The sequence below is a fragment of the Lissotriton vulgaris genome, chromosome 5 (assembly GCF_964263255.1).
Source record: "Lissotriton vulgaris chromosome 5, aLisVul1.2, whole genome shotgun sequence".
In the NCBI taxonomy this organism is placed as follows: Eukaryota; Metazoa; Chordata; class Amphibia; order Caudata; family Salamandridae; genus Lissotriton; species Lissotriton vulgaris.
The window spans coordinates 1,965,561,734-1,965,578,037 of NC_141693.1; the positions used below are offsets into that span (position 1 = coordinate 1,965,561,734).

General features: G+C 51.0%; 1 protein-coding gene across 1 annotated transcript in view; it reads right to left on the reverse strand.

Annotated features, from left to right (window-relative positions):
• Window positions 1-15,463, reverse strand: part of LOC147717895 (decapping and exoribonuclease protein-like) — a 91,713-nt gene extending 76,250 nt beyond the window's left edge. The window contains exon 1 of the mRNA XM_086924665.1: window positions 15,311-15,463. The gene's annotated coding sequence lies outside the window, so the exon portion shown is untranslated. The remainder of the gene's footprint in view (window positions 1-15,310) is intronic.
• Between the last annotated feature and the right edge of the window lie 841 nt (window positions 15,464-16,304).

The window sequence follows — 16,304 nt, forward strand, 5'->3', positions numbered from 1 at the left end:
TTTCATATGCTGATGATACACAGCTTCTGTTCACCTTTACTGCTGTGTCTGCTGCTACTTTTGATCCACTAAAAGAGTGTCTCAAGAATATTGCGGCCTGGATGGACTGCAATTTCTTGAAACTCAATGCAGATAAGACAGAGATCTTATTTTTTAACCAACCTTCTCCCCTTTCTTCTAATCTGTGGTGGCCGGAGGAATTAGGCATTGCTCCGGCACCCAAGGACTCTGTCAGGAATCTGGGAGTCAGATGGGACAAACAGCTGTCCCTTGCCACACAGGTTCAACCGGTGGCTGCTGCCTGCTTTGGCAAGATTCGAATCATCAGGAAATGTATTAACTATCTGCCCAACACAACCCATAAAACTGTGGTTCACGCACTGATAACTTTCCATTTAGACTACGTGAACGGTTTATACATGGGTCTTTCATTAGGTTTTCCCCGCAGACTGCAGATTGTACAAAACGCGGCTGCCCACTTGGTCTGCGGAGTCCCACTTTGACAACGTATCTCCCCGTATCTACGACTACTTCATTGGCTACACATGACAAAGAGAATAGAATTCAAGGCTTTGACACTCGCCTTTAGAGCAGGAAAAGGCCACGGGCCGGGTTCCCTCTGGAGGAGACTCCGTCCCTATTGTCAATTAAGATCTCTACAGTCTAATAACAAACTCCTGCTCATTACCCCTCGGTTCTCTAAAGCCAGATCAGGAGGTAAAACCTTCGAGGTAGGAACCACCCAATGCTGGAACAATCTACCCCTTTCTTTGCGCTTGATTCAGTCTGAATGTGAGTTCCGCAAAGCCCTTAAAACCTGGTAGCTGTGCGCTTAATAAATGCCTTATCATTATTATTACTGAAGGATCTCCAGACACCACAAAGAACATCCAAGGGGAGGTCACATCTACAGAAGAGGTACTGAAGGATCGCCAGACACCAAAAAGAACATCAAAGGGACGTCAGAGCTATAGAAGCGGTACTGAAGACTCTTTGGGCATCACAAAGAACATCAGAGGGGAGGTCACATCTATATAAGAGGTCCTTGTGAATCACCATAATACCCAAGGAATATTGAGGAAAAATTCACATGCAGAGAAAAGGTCCTTATGGATCACTGAAACAACCGGAAGAACATTAAAGAGTAGGTCACATCCAGAAGAGAGGTTCTCATGGATCTCCGGAACAGGCAAAGAATATTGAAGAAAAGGTTGCATCAAGACAAGAGGCCCTTATAGATCTCCAGACACTCCAAAGAATGTTAAAGAGAAGATCACAACCACAAGAAAAAGACGTGTACTCTCTAAAACACTATGAAGAGCATTGAAGACAGTATCACATCTGCAGAAAAGGTTTACGGACCTCCAGAACACCCTTCAAATATCAACGGGAAGGCCACATCTTTAGAAATCTACAGAATATTATGAAGAAAATCAAAGAGAAGATCACAACCACAGAAGAGGTCTTTAATGGATCTCCAGAATGTCATGAAGAACATAACATCAAATATCACATCTACAGAAGAGATATTTATGGATCTCCAGAACACCACAAAGAACATCAAAGGGGAGGCTATTTCTACAAAAGAGGTCCATATGGCTCTTCAGAATAACCAAACTGTTATATCTGGCATCTGTTGGCATGATCTCCCCTGTCTTTTTGCCTTCTGACCTCTTGTTTTTGGCTATGTGCCGAACTTTGTTTTTGCTGGTTTTTGGACTCTGGGCATTTTACCACTGCTGACCAGTGATAAAGTGCCTGTGTAATTAGGAAGGACACCTCATGGGGAATCCCAAGTGTCCCAAGCAATCACAGCCCCCATCGGTGAGCAGTCACTGAAGATGGTGAGAGTAGCGTTTTAGGAGGAGTTTGTCTCAATTAGTGGTTGGGGCCAGCTGAGATGACTCAAGGTTTTCTTGGTGACAGTGAGATGGTCCAGAGAACCCTCATGTCTGACAACACTAGGAATTACATGCATTGAGTGACCATCAATGGAAAGAGTGTGGAGGCTATAAGAAAAACAGGAGCCAGCATGACAACCATCTGGTGTAATCTGGTGTCTTCAGAGCAGGTAGCCCCTAATGTGGTCCACCAAGTAGTTGTTGTAGACAACAGTGAGCATCAGTGTTTGGTGGTTCAGGTTCCCTTTGAGTGAGGGGTCACTAGTTCCTTGAGGGTAGCTGTGAGTCCATCCATGCCCGTGGATTGTCTGCTGGGCATGGATCATACCGCCTGGAAGGAGGTAGAGCTCAGGTCACACTTGGAGATGTTGAGATTGCCTTAGTGGGTGGGTCTGAACACACGGGCTATGGCAGCCCAGGAGGGTGATCAGAAGGACCTGGAGCCTGAAAGAGTGGCCCAGGTTCCTGCTAAAAAGAGGAAGGGAAAGGGGCGTGGGAAACCTGCTTCAGAAATTCCCATGGTCGAGGACGGGGCTGAACCTGTGGGGGACGCCCTGGTATCGACAGGGAAAGACGTGGCCAAACTGTGGAACCTGCCTGAGCCGGTCTATTGGCAGCAGGAAGGAGTCCGCCCAAGGAAGGAATTCTGTGTGGCGCATAAGTAGTGCCCTACCCTTGTGGGTCTTCGGAAGCAGGCCAAGGCCCAGGCAGCTGGTGACACCTCTAATACTCACCTGATGTATTGGGAGAATGATCTCCTGTATAGTAAGCCTAAGGTTGCTGAGCATGGGGCAGCTCAAGTGCTGGTGGTACCCTAGCGCTTCAGAGCCTTCTAACTGGGTCTGGCTAATGATGTGCCACTAGCATGTCTTTTGGGGCAGGACAAGACCTTTGACAGGCTTGTCAACCAATTTTAATGGCTCCAAATAAGAAAGGGCTCAGATGCTTGCTGTAGGACATGTCTTACCTGCCAGGCGAGTGGCAGGACCGGGGGGAGATGTAAGACTCCCCTGCAACCCTTTCATGTCATGAGCACCACTTTTGAGCGGATGGGAATTGACATTGTCTGTTCCCTGGATCACAAGACAGCCATGGGCAACAGATTTATCCTGGCCTTGGAGGATCATGCACCCGGTCCGGTTCAGCTTTCCCTCAGAGGTCGGTGACTGCGCCCACCAGGGCCAGGTCACTGATGGGGATCTTTACATGCATGCGTTTCCTCAAGGAGGAGGTATCTGACCACTGTACCAACTTCATGTCCTTGTTCATGAAGGCCATCTGGAAGGCGTGTGGAGTAACCTACAAGTTCTCCACCCCGTACCACGCCCAGACCAATGCATTGGTTGAAAGGTCCAACTTGAAGGCATGATTATGGGTCTTTCTGAACCCATGAGGTGAAAGTGGGACGCCCTCTTGCCATGCCCTTTATTTGTTTACATGAAGGTACCACAGATGGGGACTGGCTTCAGCCATTTTGAACTTCTGTACAGGCACCCTGTGAGAGGACCTATCAGTTTGTTGAAGGAAGGCTTGGAGCAAGCTCCTAGGAATCCACCCTAAGATGTTTTAAGTTACATGCTGGCCTTCCACAACCAAACAGCCTTCTTTCAGAAACTTACCTAAGATAATTTGGAAGCTAGCCAGAAGGACATGAAATACTGGTATGACCAGAATACAACTCGTTAAATTTCAGCTGGTCAAAAGGTGTGGGTGATGGCGCTTGTAGAACCCCAAGCACTGCAAGACCGCTGGTCTGGCCAATTTGTGGTGAAAGAGAGCAAAAGTGATGCCACATCTCTGGTGGACTTGCAGACTCCTAGGTCCTGCACATGAACTGCCTCAAGCCACACTTCAAGAGGTCGGAGTTGACCATGATCTTAGTCACAGATGATGGGGTGGAAGAGGATATTGAACCTCTAACCGACCTCCTGTCTTCCAGTGGAGGATGTGAACCTCTCCCCGACACTGACCCCAGAGCAGCAGAGAGACTGTCGCCAGGTGCTGGGACAGTTTGCTTCGCTGTTTTTACTCACCCCATGAGTCACCCATTGGTGCACTCATGATATCGATACTGGGAACAGCCCTTCTGTTAAGCACAAAACGTACAGGTTGGCTGAGCGAGTGAGGGCCAGCATCAAGGAGGAAGTCTCTAAGATGCTGAAGTTAGGGGTTATTGACAGCCCTTGGTCCAGTCCAGTGGTTCCAGTCCCGTAGGTTACTCCACTTGGTGTCTCACACAAGCTCCAGTTCTGTGTGGACTACCGCGGGCTCAATGTGGGCACTAAGACTAACGGGAACCTCATCCTGTGAGCTGTTGAGCTCATTGATAGGCTTGGAGCGGCCAGGTTTCTCAGTACATTTAACCATACATCTGGGTACTGGTAGATTACCTTGACGGAGGGAGCGCAAGAGAGGTCAGCATTCTCAAAGCCAGAAGGACACTACTAGATACGGGTTAGGCTTTTGGGTTGAAGAACACCCCTGCCACCTTTCAGAGGTTGGTCAATCAGGTCCTGGCTTGGTTGGAGAACTTAAATGTCGCCTATCTAGATGACTTTGCAGTCTTCAGCTCCAGTTAGGATGTCCATTGGCACCACCTGGAGGATTTGTTGAGGGCCCTGCAGAGCGCAGGTCTCGCTTTCAAGGCAAGTAAGTGCCAGATCGAGCAGGGGACTGTGGTTTACTTGGGTGGTCAAGTAGGGGGCAGCAAGAAGGAGCCTCTGCTGCCAAAAATGTATGCCATTCTGGCATGGCAGCCCCTAAGACCTAAACAGAGGTGAGAGCGTTCTTAGGTCTCACCGTTTACTGCAGGAGATTCCACAGGGGGTACGGCACCATTGTTGGCCCCTTGACATAGCTGACTTCCAAGAAGCAGCCACATCAGGTGATCTGAACAGAGGCGTGCCAGAACTCTTTCAACACTCTGAAGGAAGCAATGTGCATGGCACCTGTGCTCTGGACTCCTGACTTCTCCAAGTAATATGTGGTGCAAATTGATGCCTCAGACCATGGTGTGGGGTCCATGCTTTCACAGCTGAGCAAAGAGGGCCTAGATCAACCCATAGCCTTCATTAGAAGGAGGTTACTTCCCAGGGAACAGAAGTCGGGGAGCCTGGGCACCCCCTAAGATCTAGACAGAGATGAGAGCTCTCTTAGGTCTCACCGGTTACTACAGGAGATTCCACAGGGGGTACAGCACCATTGTTGCCCCCTTGAAAGAGCTGACTTCCAAGAAGCAGCCATGTCAGGTGATCTGGACCGAGGCGTGCCAGAACCCTTTCGACTACCTGAAGGAAGTCATGTGCACGGCGCCCGTGCTCTGGACTCCCAACTTCTCCAAGTAATTTGTGGTGCAAACTGATGCCTCAGAGCATGGCGTAGGGGCAGTGCTTTCACAGCTGAATGAAGAGGGCCTGGGTCAACCCATAGCCTTCATTAGTAGGAGGTTACTTTGCAGAGAACAGAAGTGGAGTGCAATATAAAGGGAAGCTTTTGCTGTGGTCAGGACGCTGGAGAAGCTACTTTTTGGGACTCATTTCTAGGTTCATACAGACCACAGGCCCCTTAGATAGTTAATGCAGATGAGAGGTTTGAACCCTAAACTGTTGAGGTGGTCCATCTCCCTACAGAGAATGGACTTTACGGTGGAACACAGTTGTGGAATATAACACGCCAACTCTGATGGCCTTTCCAGGCTCTTCCGCCTCAGTGATGAGAACTCCCAAGAGGTTGGGTAGTTCTCCTCACTTTCTGCTGGAGGACACACATATTATACCAGGCATCTGTTGGCATAATCTCCACTGTCTTTTTGCCTACTGACTTCTTGTTTTTGACTGAATGCTGAACTTCTTTTTTCCTGGTTTTAGGACTCTGGGCACTTTACCACTGCTGACCAGTGCTAAAGTGCATATGCTCTGTGTCTAAAATGTGATTGCATTTGCTTCCTCCATAAATGGGATATTCGATAGGCATGGCCTGAGGCGTCAAGATGGCGGTCGCACTCTAAGAGTGCTCCGGACCCCTCCGTCATCCGCCTCGAATCCATCGCTCACCGGCACCCATCTGGACCTCCTACCTGACAGCTGTGGCTTCCCTGACTGGTGGTGCTCTTCATCAGGTGTTTTGGTGGTGGACCACAGCTTCTGTGGCCTCCCGTGGTTCGTGGCCTGTTGAGGCCCGCTGTCTCCGCGGGCGCGGCCCCTAGCCAGCAGGGCAGAGGCGCCGGGTGATCGGTGGTGCTGAAGGTGGCCGGGCAGCTGTCGGTGCCTGAGGAGGCTGTGCGGCGCCTGCTGCTCCTGTCTCGTAAGCGAGATCAGCCCTACAAGGCTTTGAAGGCTCCAGCCTGGGATCGGCCGGCGTGTCGGCCGGCGCTGGGGTGGCAGAGGAAAAGGCTGTGACGACGGCCTTCGGGCGTGAGGCTGGATAGGCCTCTGGCTCTGGGTATCGCAGCGGATCCTTGGGGTGAGCGGGGGGCTTGCTGCCGGTCCGGGCAGCGGTGAGGGTCTAGATCACTAGCCCCTTCCATCTCCAAACCATGCAACCTCCTGGGGTTTGCGGCCTGTCGCGGCCTGGATGTCCCCGTGTACGCGGCCCTAGTCAGCGGGGCCGAGGCACCGGAGAATATTGGTGCTGAAAGGGACTGGCGGACGGCACTTGCTGTTCCTGGCCCGTGGTGGGCCTGCACTCCGGAGACGAGGATCGGCCCAGTGACGTAGTGAGGCATCTGGCGGGAATTCAGCCGGCGCTGGAACGGAGGAGGTGTTGGGCCACGGGACTTGAGGGGCCCCTGGTCATGCAGTTGATCCATAAGTTGAGTGGGGGGACCAGCTGTCGATTTGGGCAGCAGCGTGGGTGCCGGATATTGCCCTCCCACCACTCCGTTTCCGCTCAATGTGCTTTGCGGGGCCCTCTGCCCCTCTGCTCTGTACTGGGGCTGCCTGAAGGATCTGAGCGTGGTGCCCTGGGTGGTGGGGCCTGAGGCTGGACCCGCGGAGTTGGGGGCATTGGGCCGGGGCCCCCCGCTGCCTTGGAGCCTCTTTGGCACTGTCCGGGGGTGCTTTTCCCCGCTTCCAGCATCCGAGGCGAAGACTTGCTGCACAATCGGGCGGCCCCCCTCCTCCGGTTCTCTTGCTGTAGACTTGTGTGGGGGCCCCCTTTTCCTGAATTTGGAGTGCCTGGTTCCGTGGGGCAGAGGTCGCCGGGATGCCAGCGCCAGCGCTGGCGTCCCGCGTGGTCGCACAAGGGGCGCACAAGGGTCGCACAAGGGGCACCAATCACAAGCACTCAGTTCCTTGAGTGTGGCGGCTCCAGATCCTCACGACTCCTCCAGCCAGTCGGGCTCTCCGTGAAGCAACAGACCTCGCTCCACCGAGAATTAAACAAGCGCGTCCCTACTGATAGCCCAGGTGGACTCGGACCTTTACCGCACTCCCACTCTTTAACGGCAATGCAGTCAGACTCAGACGTCTGTATGTCCACCAGCGGGGGGTGGAGCGGTCAACAGACTTTTGGGATGTCCTTATGTTCATTCACAATGTTAATGCTGATGCACTGATTATCCGTTCTTCTGGAGGGGTCCTCCAAGCAACCAATCCAAGCGTTTTAGTTTGGTCTAGTTCAATGGGGGGTCGACAGATGCTTCCGTTCTCGAATCGAAGTATAGGGTGGGGGGAGGGGGAAGGACTGGGGTTTGGAAAGGTTTTTTTTCTTTCTTTGTTGTTGTTGGGGGCTGGGAATGTTTGCTCCCAAGGTTTAGTATAGTTTTTTGTTGTTCTGCTGCACCAACACCTACATGACACTCGGATCCTGCTATATGGGCCCTATACACACGGTCCTTCCCACCAGCGCGCTTTAACATCTGCTTCAGGCCCGCATTTGCCATCGGCTCTCCAGGGTCTGATGAGCCACTGCAACGACCTCCAGCCCCCATGACTGACACACTATCTTCGAAAGCAGCCCTCCATATTTTATCCTGGAACGTTAATGGCCTCTTAGACCGCCACAAACAAACAAACGGCCGTACTGCGCTACGCACAGCGCCTCAATATAGAAGTGCTTTTGCTTCAAGAGACGCACCTGATGGGTAATCAATGCCCCTTTCTAGTGCGTTACGGCTATGATAGGGTTTGGCACTCCGGCTTTGCCCGAGGTTCTTGTGGCGTGACCAAAATACTGAAGCGCACCCTTCCCTTTGTGCTTACACAAGTTATTTACGACCCACAGGGCACGTTCGTGATCATTTGTGGAACAGTTGGGGGCATCCCCCTTAACCTTGTGTCCATGTACTCACCCCCCTCGATGCTCATCACGACTCTTAAACAATCCACCGCTCTGCTGTCCACCCTCCCCCTGGGGTTCAACGTCATTGGGGGCAACTTTAATGCGGTCTCCACCCCGCTTCTTGACACAACAGGCACTCCATCTACTTCCAGGCTGGCACAAGCGAAACAGTTTACAAACTGGGCTGAATCCCTTGGCCTCTGCGACGCATGGCGAATCTGGCATCCACGCGCTAAACAGTTCACACACACCTCCGCTGCACACCACACGCAGGCGCGCATAGATGCAATTTTTATTTCATCTACGGACTGCACCACAATCCAAGATGTCCACATACTCCTGAGAGGTATCTACGGCCATTCTCCGCTGCTCCTTAATACAGGGACTCCTCCCCCTCCACTCCCGCCCAATGTGGCAGTAGAATGCCTGGGTTCTTCAGGATAAGGAATTCAAGAAGGGAATGGGACTGGAACTGAAGCAATACTTCGTCACCAATATGGGGTTAGTTCCTTCCCGGGGTATCCTTTGGGAGGCGGGCAGGGCCACTATTCGTGGATTTGCCAAAGGGCACTTCCAACGGCAACGGCAGGCCCAACGGTTGCAGATCACTTCACTGGAGGCGCAGGCTCTCACCTTGAGAAATCCCCTCCGCGGATGGCGACGCGGCTCAAGAGCAGCGCCTCATGAGCATTCGAAATTAAATCAAGCAACTCTCGCTGGAGGCAGCCAAGCTCCTGTGAAGATCTTCTGTGGCCAGAGTTTATGGCTGGGGTGACAAAAAAGGCACAATCCTACATAGGCTTGCCACGTACCCCAGAGCAAACAGCATTATCCCAGAGATACTGGATCAAGAGGGGTCGACACAACAGTCCCCGGTGGCTATGGCCGGCGCATTCGCCGTCTTCTACCGTCAACTTTATGCCAAACAGACCCAGATGCGGTCGCTCTGTGAGCTGATGGGCGAGGCGGGTGCCCACCTCCCTCAGCTGGACTCTACTGCTCAAACCGATCTTGACCGCCCAATCTCGCACAATGAGATTAATAAGGCTATTGCTTACACCTCGTCGAGTAAGACTCCTGGCCCGGACGGCCTCCTCCAGGAATACTATGCAGCATACCGTGAGGCCCTTGTGCCCCGCCTCGCTGACCTGTATGCCGAGGCCTCGGAGAAACGTCCTTCCCACTCGAGACAGACATGGCCACCATTGTAGTCCTGCCGAACTCACAACCGCCATCTCACCACTGGCTGACTATCGTCCCATCTCCCTTATTACACAGACGTTAAATTGTACACTGCAATTCTTGCCCAACGGCTCAAGCCTTAACTTACCACATTGGTCCATCCGGACCAATGTGGTTTCATGGCCCAGTGAGGCACCAGACATAGTCTCCGAAGGCTGCACCTGGCCCTGACTCTCCACCAAGTGCTTTCTCCTTATTTGTCACTCCTTCTCATCGATTTTGAGAAGGCGTTTGACTCCGTGGATTGGACGTATTTAGACGATGTGCTGGCAGCGATGGGTTTCGGCCCTCGCTTCCGTCAGCTGGTGGGGGTTCTGTACACCCGGCCTCAAACGCGCGTTTGGTCAATGGGGTTCTTTCTGACGCCTTCCCCATTCAAAGGGGAATGAGACAGGGATTCCCCCTCTCGCCCCTTCTCTTCGCCTTGGCGATGGAGCCTCTAGCGATCTTGATTCGGTCCAAGAGTCTCGTTCGGGTATGGGTGTGGCCCAACTCTGCAGTGGATAAGATCGCTCTTTATGCAGACAATGTCCTGCTCTTCTTAACCGATCCGGCCCAATCTGGTCCTCGTTGTCTCCAGATCATGCGTTCTTTTGGACAAACCTCCGGCCTCCAAATGAATTTTAATAAGTCTGTCCTGGTCCCGTTCCGTCTCTCCAGAGAATGTTTCGACTGGCAGTCCACGATACCGCTTCGGCGTAAGTCCTTAAAATATCTTGGGATCTGGGTTGCTCTTCTCCCGGAATTGAGGTGGTCCCTTAATATCAACCCGCTCGTAAAGGAAGCTAAGGCGGACCACCGCCGATGGCAGACACTGCCCTTTAACCCCTTGGGGGTGGACACCTTGTTTAAAATGATGATTCTTCCCAGATTTCTTTACTCTTCCAAAACACCCCCTTCTGTTTTCCACGGGTGTGGTTTGGGGAGATAGACACTATGGCTACTAAATTCATCTGGGGGGAAGGGAGGGCCCGGATGGCGTTAAGTACCTGTCAGATTCCATCATTCGATGGGGGCATGGGGATGACACATTTATACCTCTACTACTTAGCAACTTGTCTATTGAGTATACATGACTGGTTCAATGGCCACTTTTACACACCTTGCCATGGACGTACTCATTGCGCACTCACACTGATAAAAGTGCATTGAATGCCCCTCCCGTAAACACCTTGCAATGGACGCACTCACTGCGCACTCACGGTGGTAAAAGTGCATTGAACTCACCACTCACACTGATAAAAGTGCATTGAATGCCCACTTGTACACACCCTGCCATGGATGCACTCACCGCGCACTCAGACTGATAAAAGTGCGTTGAATGCCCACTTGTGCACACTCTGCCATGGATGCACTATCCAAGCACTCACCCTGATAAAAGTGCATTGAATGCCTACTTGTACACACCTTACCATGGATGCACTAACCGCACACTAATGCCCACTTGTACACACCTTTCCATGGACGCACTCACCGCGCACTCACACTGATAAAAGTGCATTGAATACCGGTCTCGTTAACACCTTGCCATTGACGCACTCACCGCGCACTCACACTGATAACAGTGCATTGAATGCCCCTCCCGTAAACACCTTGCAATGGACGCACTCACCCCGCACTCACACTGATAAAAGTGCATTGAATGCCCACTTTTGCACACCTTACCATGGACGTACTCCTCGCGCACTCACACTGATAAAAGTGCATTGAATACTCGTCTCCTAAACACCTTGGCATGGATGCACTCACCGCATGCTCACACTGATAAAAGTTCATTGAATACCGGTCTCGTAAACACCTTTGCATGGACACCTTCACCGCGCACTCACACTGATAAAAGTGCATTGAATGCCCACTTGTGCTCACCCTGCCATGGATGCACTAAACACGCACTCACACTGATAAAAGTGCATTGAATGTCCACTTTTACACACCTTACCATGGACGTACTCATCGCGCACTCACACTGATAAAAGTGCATTGAATACTCATCTCCTAAACACCTTGGCATGGATGCACGCACCGTATGCTCACACTGATAAAAGTGCATTGAATAACGGTCTCGTAAACACCTTGCAATGGACGCACTCACCGCGCACTCACACTGATAAAAGTGCAGTGAATGCCCCTCCCGTAAACACCTTAAAATGGACGCACTCACCGCACACTCACACTGATAAAAGTGCATTGAATGCCCACTTTTACACACCTTACCATGGATGTACTCATCGCGCACTCACACTGATAAAAGTGCATTGAATACTCATCTCCTAAACACCTTGGCATGGATGCACTCACCACATGCTCACACTGATAAAAGTGCATTGAATACCGGTCTCGTAAACACCTTTCCATGGACACCTTCACCGCACACTCACACTGATAAAAGTGCATTGAATGCCCACTTATGCTCACCCTGCCATGGATGCACTAAACATGCACTCACACTGATAAAAGTGCATTGAATGCCCACTTTTACACACCTTACCATGGACGTACTCATCGTACACTCCCACTGATAAAAGTGCATTGAATACTCATCTCCTAAACACCTTGGCATGGATGCACGCACCGCATGCTCACACTGATAAAAGTGCATTGAATACCGTTCTCGTAAACACCTTGCAATGGACGCACTCACCGTGCACTCACACTGATAAAAGTGCATTGAATGCCCACTTGTGCTCACCCTGCCATGGATGCACTAAACACGCACTCACACTGATAAAAGTGCATTGAATACTCGTCTCCTAAACACCTTGGCATGGATGCACTCACCGCATGCTCACACTGATAAAAGTGCATTGAATACCGGTCTCGTAAACACCTTTTCATGGACGCACTCACCGCGCACTCACACTGATAAAAGTGCATTGAATGCCCACTTGCGCTCACCCTGCCATGGATGCACTAAACACGCACTCACACTGATAAAAGTGCATTGAATGCCCCTCTCGTTAACACCTTGCCATGGACGCACTCACCGTGCACTCACACTGATAAAAGTGCATTCAATGCCCACTTGTGCTCACCCTGCCATGGATGCACTAAACACACACTCGCACTGATAAAAGTGCATTGAATACTCATCTCCTAAACACGTTGGCATGGATGCACTCCCCGCATGCTCACACTGATAAAAGTGCATTGAATGCCCCTCTCGTTAACACCTTGCCATGGATGCACTCACCGCGCACTCACACTGATAAAAGTGCATTGAATGTCCCTCTCGTTAACACCTGGCCATGGACACAGTCACTATAATCACTATGACATGAGTGCCCCCCACATTCACCTTGCCATTTCTTTGCTCACATTGACATGAGTGCACTAAATGAAATTCACATACACTCCTTTTGGTGTGGGCGCATCAACCTTCTGACATACACTCACATTGAGTGCACTCAGTATCCTTTCACACGTACTCGCACAGATGTAAGTGCAGTGAATGCCACCTAGCACTCATTGTGTCCAGGACTCACTCACTGCACACTCACACTGATGAAGGTGAATTCATTAGCTCTCTCATGTTCACCTTGATAGGGGTGTGCCCTAGTACTAACACAACATGTGTGCACTCACTGCACACCCGCATTGACATACATGCACTGAAAGTCCCTCTTGTGCTTGGCTTGTCAATGGTGTACCTTCGCAGATATACTTACTGTAACAGCAGCAGAGCAGTCAAGTTCCCCAGGTCCGCATTTGAGATGCTCTTACAATCCAGATGTAGCATTATGGGAAATGTAGTCCCATTAAACAAACAAGGCTGCAGGTACCCGGATGAAAAGTGAAACAAACTGGGATAGAATGGCCACCCACACATGAACTTGGGTAATCAGTGCACTCAGTTCTCTCTTTCACTTACACTTACCTATGGATGTATACAATGTCCCACGTACATGCTGACACTGGTTTGTGTGCATAATGTTCTCTCACACTATTTCAGAGACCCCTTCACACTGGCACTCAATGCTGCTCTCACTCAGCGCTCTCTTTCACACAAGTGCACACAATGCATCATCTCGTAAAATCACCTAGTGCACACCCAATGCACCCTCTAGCGTACACTTACCTAGTGCACACCCGGTGCACCCTCGCACACTCACCTGGTGCACACACAATGCACCCTCTAGCGTACACTTACTTAGTGCACACCTGATGTACCCTCGCACACTCACCTAGTGCACACACAATAAACCCTCTAGCGTATACTTACCTAGTGCACACCTGATGTACCCTCTCGCACACTCACCTAGTGCACACACAATGCCCCCTCGCACACTCTCCTAGTGCACACACAATGCACCCTCTAGCGTATACTTACCTAGTGCACACCTGATGTACCCTCCCGCACACTCACCTAGTGTACAGACAATGCCCCCTCGCACACTTGCCTAGTGCACACACAATGCACCCTCTAGCGTATACTTACCTAGTGCACACCTGATGCACCCTCTCGCACACTCTGCACCCCTCACACACTTCACACACTCACCTAGTGCACACACAATGCACCCTCTCATACATACTTATTTAGTACACACCTGATGCACCCTCTCACAAATACTCACCTAGTTCACACCCAATTCATCCTCTCACACATATTCACACATAGAGGCAGACCTGGACGCAGAGGTCAGCCCGGGACCAGGGTTCAATTCCCGGCTTGGCGGGGTCTTGAGTCCTAAAATGTCCATGGACTCGACAATTCTCGCTCCGGTGCCTACTCGATTCACGGGTTCACACTCTGCGACTCTGGGCAATAGCTTGCTTAATCTGCACAACGGCCCCTCGCAGCGGGATGCCTGGCTTTCACCTTGCGGATACCCTGCCGGGGTTATCTCACAGGGGAATACCAGGATGGGTTCCCTAAGCAAGCGCTTAGAAACCGCTCGGTGATTTGCGCTATATAAATTCCTGTACATTTACAGTTACATTTACTTAGTGAATACACAATGCACCTCTCATACATACTGCAGACCTCATACACCCTCTCTAGCACACTCACCTTGTACACACCTGATGCACCCTCGCACATACTCACCCAGTGCACACCTAATAAACTGTGTTGCACATCCGGTGCACACCCAAAGCACCCTCTCACACACACTCACCCGGTGCAAACACAATGCACCCTCTCGCACATACTCGCCTAGTGCACACCTGATGCACCCTCTCTAGCACATACTCGCCGAGTACACCTGATGCATCCTCTCGCACATAATCACCTAGTGCACATCCGATGCACCCTCTCTCTCATACTCACCTTGTGCACACCCGATGTATCCTCTCAAACACACTCACCTGGTGCACACACAATGCACCCTCTCACACATACTCACCTACTGCACACAAGATGCACCCTCTCACAAATACTCACCTAGTGCACACTCAATGCAACCTCTCACGCACACACCTAGTGCACACCCAATGCACCCTCTCACGCACACACCTATTGCACACCCAATGCACCCTCTCACGCACACGCCTGGTGCACACCCAATGCACCCTCTCGCACATACCCACCCAGTGCAGTCCTAGCCTCCTATCACTTTCAACCTTGGTACCTTCAACGGGTGGGGGTGGGGTGGCAGCAGCAGCTGAGTTCAGTATAGCTCACTGAGTTTTCGTACACGGGGAGTTTTTAATGCTTCCAATAAATTAGGCACCTTGTTCTTTCTGTTTTTTAAACAACACTGTTATGCCACACCAGAAAGACTTCAAGGCGCTAAGGGTTCTACAGTCATCTCTATAGGTTGAATGGCTTCAAGGCACCCAGGGGTTGTAGCCAGGGTCAACTTCATACTAGACTCGCCGCGGGTCGCGGCGCTAAGGGGTTTTACGGATTGACTGGCTTCGAAGCGCTCAGAGGCGGCAGCACGCACCTGTTCTATGGCAGGTTTGCCTCGAGGCGCTCCGTAGCTGCAGGATCCACGCACAGGGACTGACTTCCAAGAGATGTCCGGCTCTGATGCTCCCTCTCCGCAGCAGGGCTCTCTTCTGAGCCCAGCCCTGCCCTGGCACTGCAGCCCCCACACACCCCCTCCCACTCCGCCAAGCGCGGTTTCATTTCTCTGCTGTTGGATCACCGGAGCCGCTCCTTCTCTCAGAGAATCGAAACCGACCCCCACCCCCTCACCCCACACACACCCACCCTATTCCCAGTCTAGGGCGTCCAGATTATGAATAGCAGAAACCGGGACAGGTGAAACATGGAAAGAAGTAGGACTTAAACATCCATCCATCCCTCCGTCCGTCCATCCATCCGGCCATCAGGCCGGCTGTCTGTCTATCTATCTATCTATCAAACAATCAATCAATCTATCTAGCTAACCAGGTATCTGTCTGCCTATCTTCATTTGTTATGGTTACGCGCGAACATATAAATAAAAGCCGCCTACTGGGTCCAGGAAGTCTGAAACGCTTTGAGAATTACAGGTATTTATTATTACCGGATTTGTATCAAGTCAGTTAATTAAATAAATATCCTAACTGGGGAGTGGACTCTTTCCTTCTTTCAGGGCGCGGTGGCACACCCGCAAATTAAAGAAGCCACATCGCCCGAGTTTGGACCACCATTGCCTACGTAAAGTTTGTTCTTGTGTTTGAGTGTCCTCCATTTATTGCAGTATTATACCTCTACTTGTACTTTGTACGCTTTTGTAACCTGCACACGTCACTTCTTCCTCCTGTAATGCACCGTTTGCTACCTCTTGTATTTTGTTCACTTACGTTCGTTACTTTTGCCTCATGTAATGTAACGTTTGCTTTTGTAATGTGTTCACTTGTAATGTTCTCTTATATCAGTTCTGTTCCTTTTGTGAAGCGCTCTGACACCTTCGGGTAAAGTCCGTGCTATATAAAAACGCATAAATAAAT